This window comes from Sminthopsis crassicaudata, chromosome 3, assembly GCF_048593235.1.
Source record: "Sminthopsis crassicaudata isolate SCR6 chromosome 3, ASM4859323v1, whole genome shotgun sequence".
NCBI classification, from domain to species: domain Eukaryota; kingdom Metazoa; phylum Chordata; class Mammalia; order Dasyuromorphia; family Dasyuridae; genus Sminthopsis; species Sminthopsis crassicaudata.
The window spans coordinates 55,960,483-55,979,270 of NC_133619.1; the positions used below are offsets into that span (position 1 = coordinate 55,960,483).

Consider the following 18,788-nt stretch of genomic DNA (forward strand, 5'->3'; position numbering starts at 1 on the left):
ATTAATGATGAAAGAATGTACCAAATGATCTGAAATCCCTATAAGATTACTATGGATGTTTAAATCTTTATATTGATATCAGTTATTGCATTGGTCTGTATTTGATATTGGTCTATGCTAAAATTCTTCTCTTTCATAGGATTTCTTAGATATCTTCTGTAGATGTATGGGAACCTCTAGCAACTAGTTAAACTGTACAGCCTATAGATTGTGACTTCCCCAGGGACTTTCAGTTTTTAAGAATCAAAAATAGAGTAAGAAACATCTTTCCAATTCAAAACCCATCATTCCTATGTGTTGGGATTACTAGGTGAGAACTCGGGTTGTCTGGATAGTGACAAGGTGAGAATTCAGGTTGGACAATTACAAGGTGAGAACTCAGGTTGGCTTGGTGGTAGGAGCAGGCTCATTGGCTGAGGTGGTTCTTCCCAGAAGCCCTTGCATTATCCCACGCCCATTCTCTGGGAGAATAAAAGAGAGGACTCCCAGAGATAGAAGAAGACTCTGCACTACATCTGGCTTGACGGGGCTCTCTGCAGGAAGGGAAGTCACTTCTAAGGACAAGAGTTAACAGCAACTGCCTGGAGACAACGGTTCACTACAGGAAGAAGAATATGTCTGAAAGATTTGAGTAGACACAGCATATCTCTTCCCAGAGAGTGATCTGGCAGCTTCTGGAGACGACAGCTCGCTACAAATTGGCGCCCAACGTGGGGCAAGGACTTTTGCTTATCCTGACAAGAGGAGCTAGACCAGACCTTCGCACCTATGTCACAATGCTAATTCTAAAATTGTTTGAGAGCAACAAGAAAACACTTCACTGAAGTTTGAAAAAATCTGTAGAGATAGAGGACCATATTTTGACAACCCATAAGCTATAGGGTGGATTAGGCTGGTAGTATGTTTTAAGACACAAATAATTTGCTTAGCACTCATGAAAATAAATGTCATCTTGTTATTATTTCTTCATCTCAATGTGCTGATGTGATTAGGTTGGTTATCCTTATTGATTATAACCTGTGGGTGGTGTAGTAATAGTGGGCAATTTTACTCTACTATTTTCAGGTAGGATGCAATGAGCAATGAGCATCTATGTAACTTACTATTTCAAAAGCATGCTAGCTTTGACACAAGCTAGGAGAATTCACACAAACAAGTGGGAGGCAGTTTTAAAGTGGAATCCTTCTGACACTGGTGGGCCTTCAAGAACTACCTTACCAAACAGAAGGAAATCAGTGTTTCATAACCTTTTCCTTGGTCATAAACCTCACTGGAAAACTGGTAAAACTGATGGATACTATCTAAAAATAATAATATATAACATGTTATATACTATATACTATATACTATGTTATATACTATATGTTATATACTATATATTATACAATAATATATAACATAAATAATAATATATTCACATAAATAAAATGTATAACATAAATAAAATTTTTAAAAATCTAACTCAAAATTTAGTGACCAGAATATTAAGAACAAAACATGTTTATGAATTCCAAATTAAGAAAGTGCAACAAAGAACAAAAGATCTGGATTCATAGTCAATGCCAATATCTTTTCCAATTTTATTTCCCATCTTTTCCAGCTATGAAAAAGTCATTCAACTTCTCTGAACTTTTCAGTTTACTAATCTGAAAATGGCTATAATAATTGCTTCTATTTTAGAGTTTTTGTTAGACCTAAATGAAATAAAGTATATAAAGCCATTTGCAAGTTAAGGCACTTTATTTTACACAAGGACCTTGCTCTGAAGGTACAAGATTTCCCATCCCATCTTAAAGAGTTATATGGGAGAAATGCAAATTAAGACAACTCTGAGATACCACTACACACCTGTCAGATTGGCTAAGATGACAGGAACAAATAATGATGAATGTTGGAGGGGATGTGGGAAAACTGGGACACTAATACATTGCTGGTGGAGTTGTGAAAGAATCCAACCATTCTGGAGAGCAATTTGGAACTATGCCCAAAAAGTTATCAAACTGTGCATACCCTTTGATCCAGATTGCTGCTATTGGGCTTATGTCCCAAAGAAATACTGAGAAGAGGAAAGGGACCTGTATGTGCCAAAATGTTTGTGGCAGCTCTTTTCTTAGTGGCTAGAAACTGGAAGTTGAATGGATGTCCATGAATTGGAGAATGGTTGGGTAAATTATGGTATATGAAGGTTATGGAATATTATTGCTCTGTAAGAAATGACCAGCAGGAGGAATACAGAGAGGCTTGGAAAGACTTACATGAACTGATGCTGAGTGAAATGAGCAGAACCAGAAGATCGCTGTACACTTCAACAGCAATACTGTATGAAGATGTATTCTGATGGAAGTGGATATCTTCAACATAAAGAAGATCCAACTTACTTCCAGTTAATCAATGATGGACAGAAACAACTACACCCAGAGAAGGAACACTGGGAAGTGAATGTAAATTGTTAGCACTACTGTCTATCTACTCAGGTTACTTATACCTTCGGAATCTAATACTTAATGTGCAACAAGAAAATGGTATTTACACACATATATTGTATCTAGGTTATATTGTAACATATGTAAAATGTATGGGATTGCCTGTCATCAAGGGGAGGGAGTAGAGGGAGGGAGGGGATAATTTGGAAAAATGAATACAAGGGATAATATTATAAAAAAATTACTCATGCATATATACTATGAAAAAAATTATAAATTAAAAAAAGAGTTATATGGAATTCTATTTCTCAATTTATCAAATAATTATTTTCCTTTACTTATACAAAAATATATTAACACCAATATTAGTAGATGTTTAACTTTTTTCAGTTTTTATTTTATGAAATGAGAGGGAGTGTTCCATCTACAGTTGTATAAAATCTGTGATAATACAAATACTCATCCTGATTCAAGCATAGAGGAAGAATATTATCCATGCACTTGATTCTCCCTGGATTCCCAATTGCCACTGTTAAAAATTGCAACATAAAAAAATTCTTTGCAAGTCTCAATATTTAGTATTTAATAGACCGTAACTACACTAATTATTTTATTGTTCTTGAATGAATTTTAAATTCCAACATATAAACCCAAAGATAGATGCAATCATTTCAGTTCAGCCCCAGAACACAAATTTTCAAGCTTAAAATAGCTTAATGACAGCACTACTGAATAAGCAGAATGTGACATTTTAGAAATGAGATCTCTGAGCACAAAGGTTAGGCATTGCTTTCAGACACGCCTAGATGATCTGTCTTTCACAGTTAATTTTGGAAATTCTGCATGCTGCTTGTCAACCTATCCTTCTGAAATCTTTCTTGCTATTTAAAGGAAAGAATGAATTGAAAGCATAACTTTAGTACTTCTCACTATTACTGACCCAGCAGATAACAAAAGAGAGACAATGTTAAAAATAAATCAATGAGGCTGGCATTTTTAGCATAGTTCTCTATTTACATTTTATTTTGAGAAAATGAATAAGGTACTTCCAGTTTTATGTCATTCTATACTTTTTTTTACAAATGGAAGTTACAACTAAACATAATGAATTTCCAAGATTCATTTTTATATATTGAACCAAGCATATTCCGTTTTAAAAGTTTTTTTTTTTTAACTTAAAGGGACTCCATTAAGGGAATCTTTAATTTGAAAATTATTTTGTTGATAATATAAAGCAAAAAAAATTCATGGAGAATTGTGTATAAGTTGTTTCCTCTGTAAGAAAATCTACCTATGTTTACTAAACATTTTTGGATCCTAGCTATGAATTGAAATCTGATAAAAACATAATGAAATCTACTGTCAGTAAGACAAGAGGTAAAAAATCTCACAAGAGTTTGAATAAGTTGATTTGACAAATCATGATGGGGGTAGAAAGGCAAAACTTCATTAAGTAAGGAAGCATCATGATGTAATGAGAAAAGATTTAGAATTTCCACTTCTGAGTTCATATTTTTCCTCTAATATTTATTGTACATATAAATATTGGCAAACTACAAAATTATTATGAGACAGCCAAATTATTAAGATATTTGTTAAGTTACAGGCAGATAGTAAAGTATATTGCATGCTTATACTAAAAAACAACCATTAACAACAAAATCACAGATTCTTGACCTACCTATATATTCCCATCAAAAATACTTGCAAAGTAAAAAGAAGAAAATGTCTACATTGTGTCATGCTAGTCCTTGCGAAATCTAAAAAGTGAGAGACACATTTCCCACTTCCAGAATAATGGTGCTCACAATAACTCTCCTTTCACAAGCCACTATTTCTAGGGCTTAGCATTATATTTTTATTTTTCTCACAGTCACAAGTACTTCAATATCTTCTTCAAGATTGTTATTTTCTTTACAAAATCATTTATTAGTGGGGAAGATCAGACTGTAAGGATTGCCAAGGAGATCCTTTCTCCAGCCTGGGCCTATTATGATACTTTTGATAGTGGAGTCTTAATATGCTGTCCTCAAATTGGGCTTGAAATCTATCTGAATCTCAGTAACATACCAAAATATATTCTAATTTAAATGTCCTCCTCCTTGCCTATATCTCACAGATACCTGTAGTACAATTTAGGCCTCTTTGAGAACTTTTCTGATCTCCTTGAAGACCCCTAGTCATCTTTCTCTTAAAATTATTTTTTTATTAAGTGTCTATTGGGTTGTGTGCATATGTGATGTATACCCTAGTAGAAGAAAATTTCTTGAGGACAGAAAATGCTTGTGTTTTGTCTTTCCATCACCAGAAAAGTAGTTTAAATATTGTAAGCATTTGATAAGTTTTTTTTTTTTTAATTAAAAGGTAGAAATGGTTTTTGACAAACTCCTGTTCTGTCAAGTGCTTAATTTACTTTTAATGACATCAAAATAAAGCTAACCTCTAGGGAAAGAGTCCCTTTACATTTATTAGTATTTTATTTGCAAAATATCTGTTGCCTCTAGCTTCAAAGAGTAAAAATACTGGCTCTCTCCGAAGATAACTTAGTATGATGAACATGTCATAAACATGCTACAGAAATCATAGAAACTAATTAGCACAGCAAAATATTACCTTTTTCTCTCAAATGCAAAATATTTACTTATACATACAAACACACACATATACACATGAGAATAATTCATTAAAGGATCAAATATCAAGTTAAGTCCAGACATTGTGAGTGATGGGACAGCCAATAGACTTATACCCCTCTACAGTAAATAAAGAAAAAGACATATCAGGTTTTGGACTGTTATCCAGGATGAAGAGACTCATAGTTAAAATAAATATTTGTGCACACAGAACACTGACAATGTAGAAAATACAGTTACAGTAGCATTGTAGCTCAATTGTCAGTGTAGCACATAGTAAAATATCCTGGCTTTAGAATTAGAGTATATGAGTTCGGATCCTAGGTATCATGTTTACTACTGTTGGAACTTTGTACAAATAATTTAACCTCTTAGATTTCTATTTCTCCATCTGTAAAATGAAATAGGAATGAGGAACAAGGAATGTCTATGTGTTCACGTGTGATATTTGTGTGTTTGTATGTTTTTAGGTCCATTCGAGATCTTAAAAGACCTGGAGTTTTAAATTAACTTTATCAAATTTTGCCTTTTAGAATGAGATTGTTGCAAGTGATTTCTTAGGAAATCTAAAAACAACTGAGGTTCATCATCCTATTGTAGATCTCCATAATTGATCCATAACATAAGATGTGCTAGTGAAAGTTAGGTTCATGCCCATGAAAGCATCCTCCTGCTTCACTATTGGGATTGTATGGTTAGATAGAGATTAAAGAAGACTCTGAAATAAAATTCCAGGATTTAACTGTGAAAGAGTTATGGGACTCTGGAAGAATGTTCATGAAATCCTGTTTGTCAATACAATAACATTTTTAAGAGCCGCAGAAGTTCCTAGCACATACTTAATTTATTTTCTGTGGTCTACTTTATACTAAGAGGAAAGATAAATAGTATGAACTTACTGGTATAGGCCATTTCTCTGATGAGGAAAGTTAGCATATTCTCTGCAGTTCATAGAGTTAGAGAGTTCCCTAATGTAAAAGAGAAAATCTAGCTGCAGAAAATCCCCATTCTCCACTCAAACAATGATCTTCCTAATGAAACAGTGTGATTCCAAGAATAAAGCATATTAAATCTTCAACTTTTACTAACTGTGATAGCACAGGCAATTTATTTAACTTATTTATTTTAGGTACTAATCTATGACACCTCATTTATAGAGGAGATATAGAATAGAGTCTCTGAAAATTAATTTATGGCAAGTGATATATAAATGTATTTACAATTGCTTTTTGTTTGTATCCAAATCTTCAAAATCCCATTTCATGTTTTGTTGATAAAAATACCAGAGTGGTTTTCCAGTTCCTTCTTCAGCTCATTTTACAGATGAGGACATTGAGGCAAACAGGTTTAAGTGGCTTGCTCAGGGTTACACAGCTAGTAAGTGGAGTCCAGATTTGTTCTGAAAAGATGATTCTAGCTGCTCTATATAAATGTCTACACAATATTTAAATATATACCCACATCCACAGAGACAGAGACAGAGACAGAGAGAGATATAGATACAGGCACAGAGAGAACCATAAGGAATTAAATTCAAATGTCTTTTCTTCCTGCTTTCTTTTTCAGATTTCTCTTTTCTCAGACTTGGAATTTTATTTTATAGATATTTTGTAAAACCTATGTATTTACTTATTTAAACTAATCTGTTTATTATTATTTATGGATATACTGTAAAATATTGAAAAAGTGGATCCTTTACTAAGGAATTCCTATAGAGTGATCTGTACTGATGATGCCTTAAAGGAATACAATGTTCACATCTGTCACATCATATTTGTGCAAGAATTTGGGGAAGGGAGTCTATGGAGACCCTGGCCTTTAAAAAGTAAATTTAGGAGGAAAACATACATATTATCATATATAAATAAAATCTTTTCACTTCCTGAAGTCACTTTACTATTGTAACCTTAAGAAAGTAATGCTTGTCAAATAATCTCACAAAAAGAACAGGATCTAAAAATAACTCCCAAATCAACCTTGAAGCCACCTAATTTGTGAATGGTAAGAGGAAAGCTGTGTTTGCTTATCTACTGGCACTGGAGTTTGTATAGGACTATCTGAGATTGTGAAAAGTTCCCAAGGGAAGTGAGAAAGGGGTACCAGGAACAAACTGATGTGCCCAAATATAAAATGTTGACTTCTGCAGTTATAAGCAAGCACTTTTGGAAGGACCTAACTATAATGCATAGGTTCCATAGGTGATATCTTAGGACCATTTGAGGACTGAAAAAATATTTTGGGAAACAATAATTGATATTTTAAAACCAATTTTTTTCCATATCAGGAGGAATTTTGAGTGTCAGCATGTAGTCACTCAAGACAAACTACTAGATGCTCAACTGAATGCAAAATGACCTCTTTAGCTATATTTTAAATGAAAGAGAGGAAATTTCCTCTCTTTTGTTTTATTTGAGTTTTTAAAATTATTTCTCTTTATTTTGATTTGTTTTTTTGATATGAGCCTATAATTTCATTAATATAAGTAACTACTAGTAAAAAAAAAATACTTTACCAAGAAAGGCATATGGGTGAGTATTATTGACTTGCCATGACTTGATTTGTTCTGCAATGTGAAGTGTTAAACAGAGATGTTTGGATCACTGAAAGAAAACGGCTTGGCTCAAGCTTGATTAGTAATTATAGACTAAGGCCAAGATTTGAAGCCAGGTCTTCTGGATGTGAGAATAGCTATCTTTCTCCTCAGCCAGGATGTTTCGTAGAGGGAAAGTTTCTCTTTGTTGTTATTTGCTTTATCTTCCATTGCACGTTCTAAAACGGCTTTACAAATAGTGGCTTTCGAAGCTTAAACACACCAAGATTTTTAGAATACCCTACATTTCTCTGGAAATGTATAGATTTCCCTTTAAAATAGAGATAGTAGAGAGAGGAGCAATATCAGAGGCAGGCAATTCTGAATTCAAATATGGCCTCAGATATTTACTAACTATGTGACCCTGGGCAAGTCATTTAACCCTGATTGCCTTAAAAAAGAGAGATCATCAATTCTGATGGACATGGGTCTTTTTAACAATGAGATGATTTAGGCCAATTCCAATAGACTTGTGATGGAGAGAACCATCTACACCCAGAAAGAGGACTGTGGGAACTGAGGGTGGATCACAACATAATATTTTCACTCTTTTTGTTATGGTTTGCTTGCTTTTTATTTTCTTTCTAACTTTTTAAACTTGTGATCTGATTTTTTTCTTGTGCAGCAAAATAATTGTATAAACATGTATGTCTATATTGAATTTAACATATATATTTTACCATGTTTAACATATATTTGTTTACATGCCATCTAGGGAAGAAGTTGGGGAGAAAGAGGGAAAAAATTGGATCACAAGGTTTTTCAAGGGTCAATTTTGAAAAATTATCCCTGCATATATTTTATAAATAAAAAAAAATCAATAAAATGTTATTACAAAAGAAAAATCATGATTTTTATTGTGTAGCATGATAAATGGGGAAATACGTATAGAAGAATTGCACATGTTTAACATACACTGGATTACTTGCTCTCTAGGGGAAGAAGATGGGAAGAAGAGAAGAAGAAAATTTTGGAACACAAGATTTTGCAAAGGCGAATGTTGAAAACTATCTTTGTGTGTATTTCAAAAATAAAAAGCTATTATTATTAAAAATAGAATCAAGTCATCTGATACATAGTTTCGAGGATCTTCCTTGTTTATTGTTCACTTTATGCTGTACTATATAATTTCTAATACTTCTCAGTTCTGCATTATTTGTTCCTATATTATTTTCTACTACTTAAGCAATGAAAAAAATTATTATTCAAAGTCAGAAGATCTATGTTCTAATCCCAATTCTAATCATTGTAACTATGAGCATTTAATATTTCTGAGCTGCCATTTTCATTTTTCAAAAGGACATTATAAATTTGCACTGTCTCACATAGATACTGAGAATAAAGGGCACCATACATAGTACATACAGATATGAACTATTCCTATAGTAATGTAGAGGTTCAAACTAAAATAAATATAGTAAATACATTGAGAAAGCATATTGATTAGGAATTAGACTTTCACATAATACAGAGAGTGTTTAATTGATCATTACACATTCCAAAATTCAACTATTTTCACCTAAATTGCTGGGGGTGAGAGAGTAAAGAGAGAAGGAGAAAGGGAAGAAGGGAGACAGAGAGAGAGAGAGCACACAAGCGTGAACTAGGCTTTCAAAATATTACCATCATTTCTCCTAAGTTCTAAGTGAGAAAACTTGAGAGTAGTCTGAGTGCTTGATCATAAATTCTGTCTTGTCAATAAGTATTTTATAGTCACTACATAACTATGACTATATTTACATTTACAAAAAGCTACCTAAATGGAGTGAGCCATTTTTGTCAAACACTTCCTTCCATTAGTTAACTAATTGAGTATTTTGGATTGAGCAGAAAAGGAAAAAAAATCCTACTGTTTAGTTGCCTTAATGTACATGAGTCCACTTTGAAAGTAAAAATATTTGCGTATCATGACCATTCTCCCCCCACACACCCATTTCTTTCTAATATGATTTTATACAACCAAAAGACCTCATCATCAGGAGTTCGGCCAGAGAGGAACTACAGCTATATCTCTACTGGAAAACTTGGCAAGCACTACTCAATCAAGCAAAAGTAGAATCTTTTTTAGGGAAAGAGGTGGTACATAAACCCTTGACATGTAGATTTTTTTTTAAAACATCAAGCTAGTGATCAAGCTTCTATACTTCTCACTGGAAATCAAGCATAGAAAACAATCCTTTTACCCATGTAGATACCATAGGAATAACTTATCAGGAAATCTGTTTAAATATATTGATGAGTAGAAAACCTTCTCTTAAGTACATAGAATGGGTAATAATTTACAGGATTCACCCAAGTTGCAAAAATTGAATCTCTCTAAATTAGTGATGGCCAGGATAACTTAAAGTATACATCTTAATGAGGATATATCAGTGCCATCATCTTGTTCCTAATAATGTCAAGGTTCTTTGATTCATTCCTACATCAATTCATTCATTATTACATTCATGCTACAAGTATCACATTATGTGCCTATTTTGTTTCAGACATTATTTTAGATATTACATTGTATTTGAACTTTGAAGGAAGCTAGAAATTTGACTTTTATGTATGGAGGAGAAGTTTTTAAAAGTCATAATGGTGCTGGGAAAACATTTTTACAGTCAAAGATTCCTATAAAGGCCTCATTTCCAAAATATATAGAGAATTGACTTTAATTTATAAGAAATCAAGCCATTCTCCAATTGATAAATGGTCAAAGGATATTAACAGATAATTCTCAGATGAATAAATTGGAACTATTTCTAGCCATATGAAAAGATGCTCCAACTCATTATTAATCAAAGAAATGCAAATTAAGACAACTCTGAGATACCACTACATACCTGTCAGATTGGCTAGAATGACAGGGAAAGATAATGCACAATGTTGGAGGGAATGTGGGAAAACAGGGACACTGATTCATTGTTGGTGGAATTGTGAATGCATCCAGCCATTCTGGAGAGCAATTTGGAATTATGTTCAAAAAGTTATCCAACTGTGTATACCCTTTGACCCAGCAGTGTTACTACTGGGATTATATCCCAAAGAGATCTTAAAGAAGGGAAAGGGAACTGTATGCAGCCCTTTTTGTAGTGGCCAGAAATTGGAAACTAAGTGGATATCCATCAACTGGAGAATGGCTGAATAAATTGTGGTATATGAATATTATGGAATATTATTGTTCTGTAAGAATGACCAGCAGGATGATTTCAGAAAGACCTGGAGAGACTTACAGGAACTGATGCTGAGTGAAATGAGCAGGACCAAGAGATCATTATATACTTCAACAACAATACTATATGATGATCAATTCTGATGGACGTGGCACTCTTCAACAATGAAATGAACCAAATCACTTCCAATAGAGAAGTAATGAACTGAACCAGCTACACTCAGAGAAAGAACTCTGAGAGATGACTATGAACCACTACATAGAATTCCCAATCCCTCTATTTTTGTCTTCCTGCATTTTTGATTTCCTTCACAGGCTAATTGTATACTATTTCAAAGTCCGATTCTTTTTGTACAGTAAAACAACTGTTTGGACATGTATACATATATTGTATTTAATTTATATTTTAACATATTTAACATATACTGGTCAACCTGCCATCTGGGGGGAGAAAAGGAAGGGGAAAATTGGAACAAAAGGTTTGGCAATTGCCAATGCTGTAAAATTACCCATGCATATATCTGGTAAATAAAAACTATAATTAATTTTTTAAAAAATTTAAAAATATAGTCATGTTGGTGGAAGTAGATGAAAAATTTTGTATGGTTAATAGAAATAAAGACAGGTTGTGTAAAACTCCATGAAACTACTTTTCTATAGAAAGTAAACAGAAAAATGTATATTATCTATGAGCTAATAGATAATCCACTGGATTGAGAAATGGATGGATTTTTTTCTCATATGGAGAAACTCATATGGAGAATGATTTGGAGAAGGGAGAAATCTGAACCTGGAAGACTATTAGAAGTTTATTTTAGTAGCCTCAGGAAAAAATGATGGAAGTCTGACCTTGCATGGCCCTTGAGTAGTACAGATGAAAGAGCTATTATCAGCACAGAATTGAGAAGGCTTGGCAACTAACTAGATATCAGAGATCAGAGACAGGGATGAGTTGAGGATGATTTTAAGAAAATTCTGGCAACTGAAAAATAGTAATCATCAGAAATAGGGAAAAACAGATCAGAGAAGTATTATGGTATAATAAATAGAACCTTGAATTTGGAATAAGAAAGCCACAATTTGAATTCTGCTTCAGATATTTACAAACTATGTGATGAGAAGAATACTCATTGGGCATGTACATAATGAAATAATTGGAATAAATGACATCCAAAATCAGAGCTTCATAGCATAACATACTTTACGTTAGAAAGTGGAGGGTGGTGGTTGGGAAGAAAGCTGATAAGTTTTAAGGTGAATGAGACACCCAGTTGAAGATGCTAATTAAGTAGCTGGTAACAGAAAACTAGAATACAGGGAGAGACTGAGGCTGGTAATTAAATTTGGAATAAATTTGCAAATAAGTTTGCAAATTTATTTGGAATAAATAAACCCCTGATGACATCATTTAGAAAAAGAATGAAATGGGATGTCTTGGAAGGTAGAATATTCCACTAAAAGAGATGATCAAAAATGACTGATTGGAATGTGGATGATACTTTATGGGTTGGATTAGTTATGGATCTTCTGCTTAAAAATCATAAGTATATTATAAATGTGCATTAATTTTTGTTGCTAGTAATTTAAAAAATCATAAATCAATGTATATTAAAATAAACTTACTACAATAAAAAGTATTTTTGCTAATATATTGAGTTTTATATAAATATGGTATAGTAGAAACAGTGGCTTTGGCTCAATACCTGATTCTAATATCTTTAACTATAGAACTTTGGACTATTCCTTTTATTTCTATTACTCATACACAAAATTATATGTAAAAAACTATTTCAGAATTGTTTTGTGGAAATCACTTTGTAATCCTCAAAATATTAAATAATTAGTTACAATAATTTGATGATCTACAATTTATTGAACACATATAGAGATATCTTGTACATGTATATAGCATATATGAATACACATTAAATATGCTTTAAAAACTTCCTTCTAACTTATTTTATGCAAACTATAAAAATTAGCTTGTGACTGTATAGCTTAGAATTTTTTCTTCCCTTGGGGAAATGATAAAATGACTGATTGCCTCATCGTTCCAGATTTTATGCTTGTTGAACTTTGAGCTCCATATTTCAATTTCCTTCTTTGCTAAGTTAATATTCCCAGGGTACTCAGGTCAGAGTGAGAAACCTATCTACAAATGTAAAATTCAATACTTTCTTGAAAAATGAGACATTCAGAATGGCTCAGATTCCACTGTTGAACTATAGACCCTAGCCTGAGCTGCTCATTGTACTCCCCCCCCTTCTTACTTGCCATGCAAAAGATTAGATACCATGTTTTAAAAATAGCATTGATATTCTTCCATGTTATAAATTCCAGATATTAATGGGATTTAAAATGTAATTTCTGTATCTCTTTCAACTACAAAGCACTAAAATTTAGTGTAAAACTTAATTGTTGAGGTTATAGAAGTTGGGGCATTTCACTTTTGAGATTGAAGGAAGTCGATTATATGATAATCAGAAGTATTAAAATAATTAAGATGTGATAAATTGAACTGACTGACCATAAGACTGGAAGAGACCTGAGTATCATATAATTCAAGCTTCTCAGTTTATAAATGAAATTAAGGAAGTGAAAAACATGAATTGATTTGTCCAGAATTGCATAGATAATAAGTTTCACAAAAGAGATCAAAACTCAGATTGTCTTATTTTAGCTTCACTTTTTTTTTTTTTTTTTTTTTTTTTTGATAAAAAGTGTTGCCACTAACCAACTCATATCTGGAAAGTAATGAGAGAATGTTTTGTTTTGTTTTGCTTTGACAAAATATTCCAGAGAAAGAAAGATGTGCCCAAAGAAGCAGAATGATAAATAAACTTATTTGGGATTTTCCTCAGACTATGTACATAAATGAATTAATGCAAGCATTTCCAGTCTCAGTGAATGGAACCACATTACAATGCAAGTAAGGCTGCTGTTTGATGGGGCTAGTTTTAAGACAGGAATAAGGCCTTTCTGTCTGTGGATAAGAAATGTCATTTGTGATAAGTGCACAAAAAGCATGCCCATGACTAGTAGTGGATGCCAAGAAAAAGCTCTATAGCACACAAATGCAAGAATAGGAGCAGTCAAACCTGTAAAATCCAGAGTGTTCACTCAAAATAATTCTTCTCAAAACAGTTTGGGTTCACAGAAAACAGTTGCAAAAGCTTTGTGACTAAAGAAAGAAAACATGGAGAGAAGTGATTGAGAGACTAAGCTTAAGCAAAAATAGGGTTGAGGCTGGTTTGTGGTATGGAATCACTCAGCAGGGGCTATGCCCCACTTGTTGTAGAACCCTGTGATGCCCTGTTGGGGTGCTCTTCAATCTTCCATCTTTAGGTTCTTGAACCATTTTCTGGTATAATCATACAATAGCACAATGGGTCAAGACAAAATCTTTGGAATCAACTAGATAACCCCTGATATTTATCTGAGAGTAGGAGCTACCAATTTGACAACTGATTGCTTGTAAACCAACTGATCTCATGAGCTCTTCTGACAATTGCCAATAAGAAAACTCTTTCTCTTAGGGATTGGCAAAGTATTACCAAACAAAAAAGCTGCTCTATTAAACAATTCAGTCTTTGGTGATGGGAGATAACATTAATGTGTCTAGAATTTTTATACATATTGCACAAACCTATGCTCTCCAACAAGATTAAAAGTATTATATTTATCCATTTATACATGCAATTTTTCATACACCTACACGATATAGTTCATTCTCTCCAGGAGTTTACCCTGAATAAGGGAGCCAAACACACATAAGCAAGGATAATTACAATGTGGGAAAAACTGCTGAAAGACAAAATAGAACAAATGGAAGAATGCACATATATTTAAGAGGATGTGGTCCACTAGGATCACTAATCAGTGTATCCCCTTTATACACACTCCACTTGTGCCCTACCTTTTGGTCTTATTCAATGATTTCCTGTTTCCTTCCACTTTTGTATTTGCATTTACCTCTGATTTCTCCTTCTAAATCCTTAAATATTTCAAGAATGGGTCATGCATGACTCACACCTGACACCGCATACTAAGATAAGGTTGAAATGGGTTCATGATCTAGACATAAAGAAAGATATCATAAACAAATTAGAATAAATAGGATAGTTTACCTCTCAAATCTGTGGCAGAAGAAGAAATTTGTGACCAAAGAAGAACTAGAGATCATTATTGATGACAAAATAGATAATTTTGATTATATTAAGTTAAAAAGGTTTTACACAAACAAAACTAATGCAGACAAGATTTTCTAAAAGCAATAAACTGGGAAAACATTTCTTTTTTTTACATTCAAGGGTTCTAATAAAGGCCTCATTTCTAAAATATAGGGACTTGACTCAAATCTATGAGAATTCAGGCCATTCTCCAATTGATAAATGGTCAAAGGCTATGAACAGACAATTTTTAGATGAAGAAACTGAAACCATTTCTAGGCATATGAAAAGGTGTTCTAAATCACTATTGATCAGAGAAATGCAAATTAAGACAACTCTGAGATAGCACTACACACCTCTCAGATTGGCTAAGATGACAGGAAAAGATAATGATAAATGTTGGAGGGGATGTGGGAAAATTGTTGGTAGAATTGTGAATGTATCCAGATATTCTGGAGACATTTCAATTTGGAACTATGCTTAAAAAGTCGTCAAATTGTTCATATTCTTTGATCCAACAGTGTTTCTATTGGGTTTATATTCTGAAGAGATCTTAAAAGAGGGAAAGGGACCCACATCTGCAAAAATGTTTGTGGCAGCCCTTTGTGTAGTGGCCAGAAATTGGAAACTGAGTAGATGCCCATCAATTGGATAATGGCTGAATAAGTTATGGTATATGATTGCTATGGAATATTATTTTTCTATAAGAAATGATCAATTGGATGATTTTAGAGAAGCCTGGAGAGAGTTGCATGAACTGATCCTAAGTTAAATGAGCAGAACAAGGAGATCATTGCACACAGCTACAACAATATTATATAATGATTATACAATTCTGATGGACATGGCTCTTTACAACAATGAGATGATGTGGACAAGTTCCAATGATATTGTGATCAAAAGAACCATCTATACTCAGAAAGAGGTCTGTGAGAATTGAGTGTGGTTCACAGCATAAACTTTTGACTCTTTTTGTTGTTTGCTTGCAATTTATTTTCTTCATCATTTTCTTTTTTTGGTTTGATTTGACTTTTCTTATACAGAAAGATAATTATATAAATAGATATGCATATATTCGATTTAATATATATTTCTACCATGTTTAATATATGCTGGACTATTTGACATCTAGGGGAGAGAGGTCAGAGAAGACGGGGAAACTGGAACAGAAGGTTTTGCAAGTGCTAATATTGCAGAATTTTTGAAAAACAAAAAGCTTTAATTTAAAAAAATTGCAAATTAGCATACATGTTACTAAGGGCTTGGAAGATGTTTCCAGATTTAAGAGGAGCCCATTACCAGAAGGGGATTACTAGTAGGTAATATATTTTTCTTCAGCAAAAGTAAGAAAAAAGAGATAAACAGCAAAAAAGAGAACAGGAAACCATTGAAAATATGCTCTGGCTTTCTGGTAGAACTCCATTTAAATAATCTTAAATAAAAATATTCTTCTAGATGCTATCATGAACATGAAGGTCGAAAGACCTACTTTCATACCTTGCCACACTGTGTGATGCTGAGCAAATCATTTTACTTCTAAATCACATTTCTTATAGGTGAAAGCATAAGGAAGGAAATGGTCCATTATTAGTCTTTTCAGCTCCAATATTTTAATAGCTATAGAAATCTCAGTGATTCACTTTTTAACCTTAATGACTCTTAATTGACTATGATGTTTAGTTTCCCTAATGTAATTTAAGCATGTTTGCTTTTAACTTTGTGAGTACTAGAAGCATCAGAGTGTAGTAGAAATTACCCTGACTTTGACATTATAAGTTCAAATTCTGACCCTTCCATTTTTAATTGAGCTGAGGCAAGTCATTTAAAATCACTTAGGTATGGAGTCCTCATTTGTAAAATCAAAGGTTAGATGATTAATATAACCAATGTTCTTCTTGGCTCTACAACAATGCAGTGATTCAAGGCAACTTCAATAGACTTAGGATGGAAATGCCAATTACATCCAGAAACAACACAATGAAGATGCAATGTGAATTAAAGCATAATATCTTCTTCTTTTTTTACTTGATAATTTTTTATTAATTTTATAATTATAACATTTTTGACAGTAAATATGCATAGGTAATTTTTTACAACATCATCCATTGCACTCCTTCTGTTCCGAATTTTTCCCTTCCTTCACTCCACCCCCTCCCTTAGATGGCAGGCATTCCCATACATATTAAATATGTTATAGTATATCCTAGGTACAATATATATGTGCAGAACCGAATTTTGTTGTTGTTGTTGTTGTTGTTGTTGTTGTTGTTTGTTGTTGTTGTTGTTGTTGTTGCAAAGGAAGAATTGGATTCAAAATAACCTGGGGAGAAAAACAAAAAAAAAAAATGCTAACAGTTTACACTCATTTCCCAGTGTTCCTTTTCTGGGTGTAGCTGATTCTGTCCATCATTGATCAATTGGAATTGGATTAGCTCTTCTCTATGTTGAAGATATCCACTTTCATTAGAACATATCCTCATATAGTACTGTTGTTCAAGTGTATAATGATCTCCTAGTTCTACTCATTTCACTCAGCATCAGTTGATGTAAGTCTCTCCAAGCCTTTCTTTTATTCCTCCTGTTGGTCATTTCTTACAGAACAATAATATTCCATAACATTCATATACCATAATTTACCCAAACCATTCTCCAATTGATGGGTATCCATTCATTTTCCAGTTTCTTGCCACTACAAAGAGGGCTGCCACAAACATTTTGGCACATACAGGTCCCCTTTCCCTTTAAAGCATAATATTTTCAAGTTTTTGTTTGTTTTCTTTCTTATGTTTTTCCCCTGTTGGTTTGATTTTTCTTACACAATATGACAAATATGGACATATGTTTTTAAAATTGCACATATTTAACATATATCAGATTGATTGCCTTCTTGGGGATTGGGGAGATTAAGGGAGAGAGGGAGAAAATATTGCAACAAAAATTTATAAAAATGAAATTTGAAAACCATCTTTACATCTATTTGGAAAAATAAAATATATTTAAAAAATAACCAACATCCTTTCAAGGTCCAAATCCCTATATTAACAACTTTCTCTTCAGAGAAGGGAATAAACACAAGACGGAGTCAAAAGACATGGGAGCTAGAAAGGTCCATTGGAAAGAAAGTTTGGAATCCAAGATGTATTGAAATTTTGGTTCTCCAATTGCTTATCTCTGTGTCCTTGGGCAAATCATTAACTCAGTTTCTTTATTTATAAAATGAGGTGGTCAGACTAATGCCTTCCAAGTTCCCATCAAATGATATTATAGTACACTGGGGAAACCTTTTCCCCTTCTTCTCTATTTGTCCCTTTTTCTGGCCCAGGTTGCCCAAGCTTCATGCATATAACTTGGAAGAGATGAACGTTATCTTTTACTTGTTCTAGTAAGATCCATAGCACTACATCTTTTCACTTTCACTTGCTCTGCTACTATATGCTATAGCCCTATTTCTATATCCTCTATATCCCTGAGGAGTATCACTCTACCTATTAATATACTACTATGACTTGCTGGGCCTTGACATTTCATAAGCCACTCCACTGCACTCCTGGGACATCTTAATATTAGCTTAACTCTTATGTTTTGTTTTCCCCAATCATATTGAGTGCTTCTTGAAAGAAGGTGTTATTTAATTTTTCTATTTTTATTATCAACATTTAGCTAGTTTTTGATCCATAATCAGTATTTAATCAATAGAGTTTCATTCTGGATCTATTTGATGACCTACAGTACAAAGAGTGAAGTCCTGGATGTTGTGTGAAATTGGACAAATCACTTAAATGTTCTAAGTTTTAATTTTCTAACCTCTAAATCGAGCAC

At 33.1% G+C, this 18,788-nt stretch overlaps 1 protein-coding gene across 2 annotated transcripts in view; it reads right to left on the minus strand.

The window, feature by feature from the left end:
- NYAP2 (neuronal tyrosine-phosphorylated phosphoinositide-3-kinase adaptor 2) overlaps nt 1–18,788 on the minus strand; it is a 322,006-nt gene that overhangs the window by 113,153 nt on the left and 190,065 nt on the right. The gene's annotated exons all lie outside the window — the stretch shown is intronic.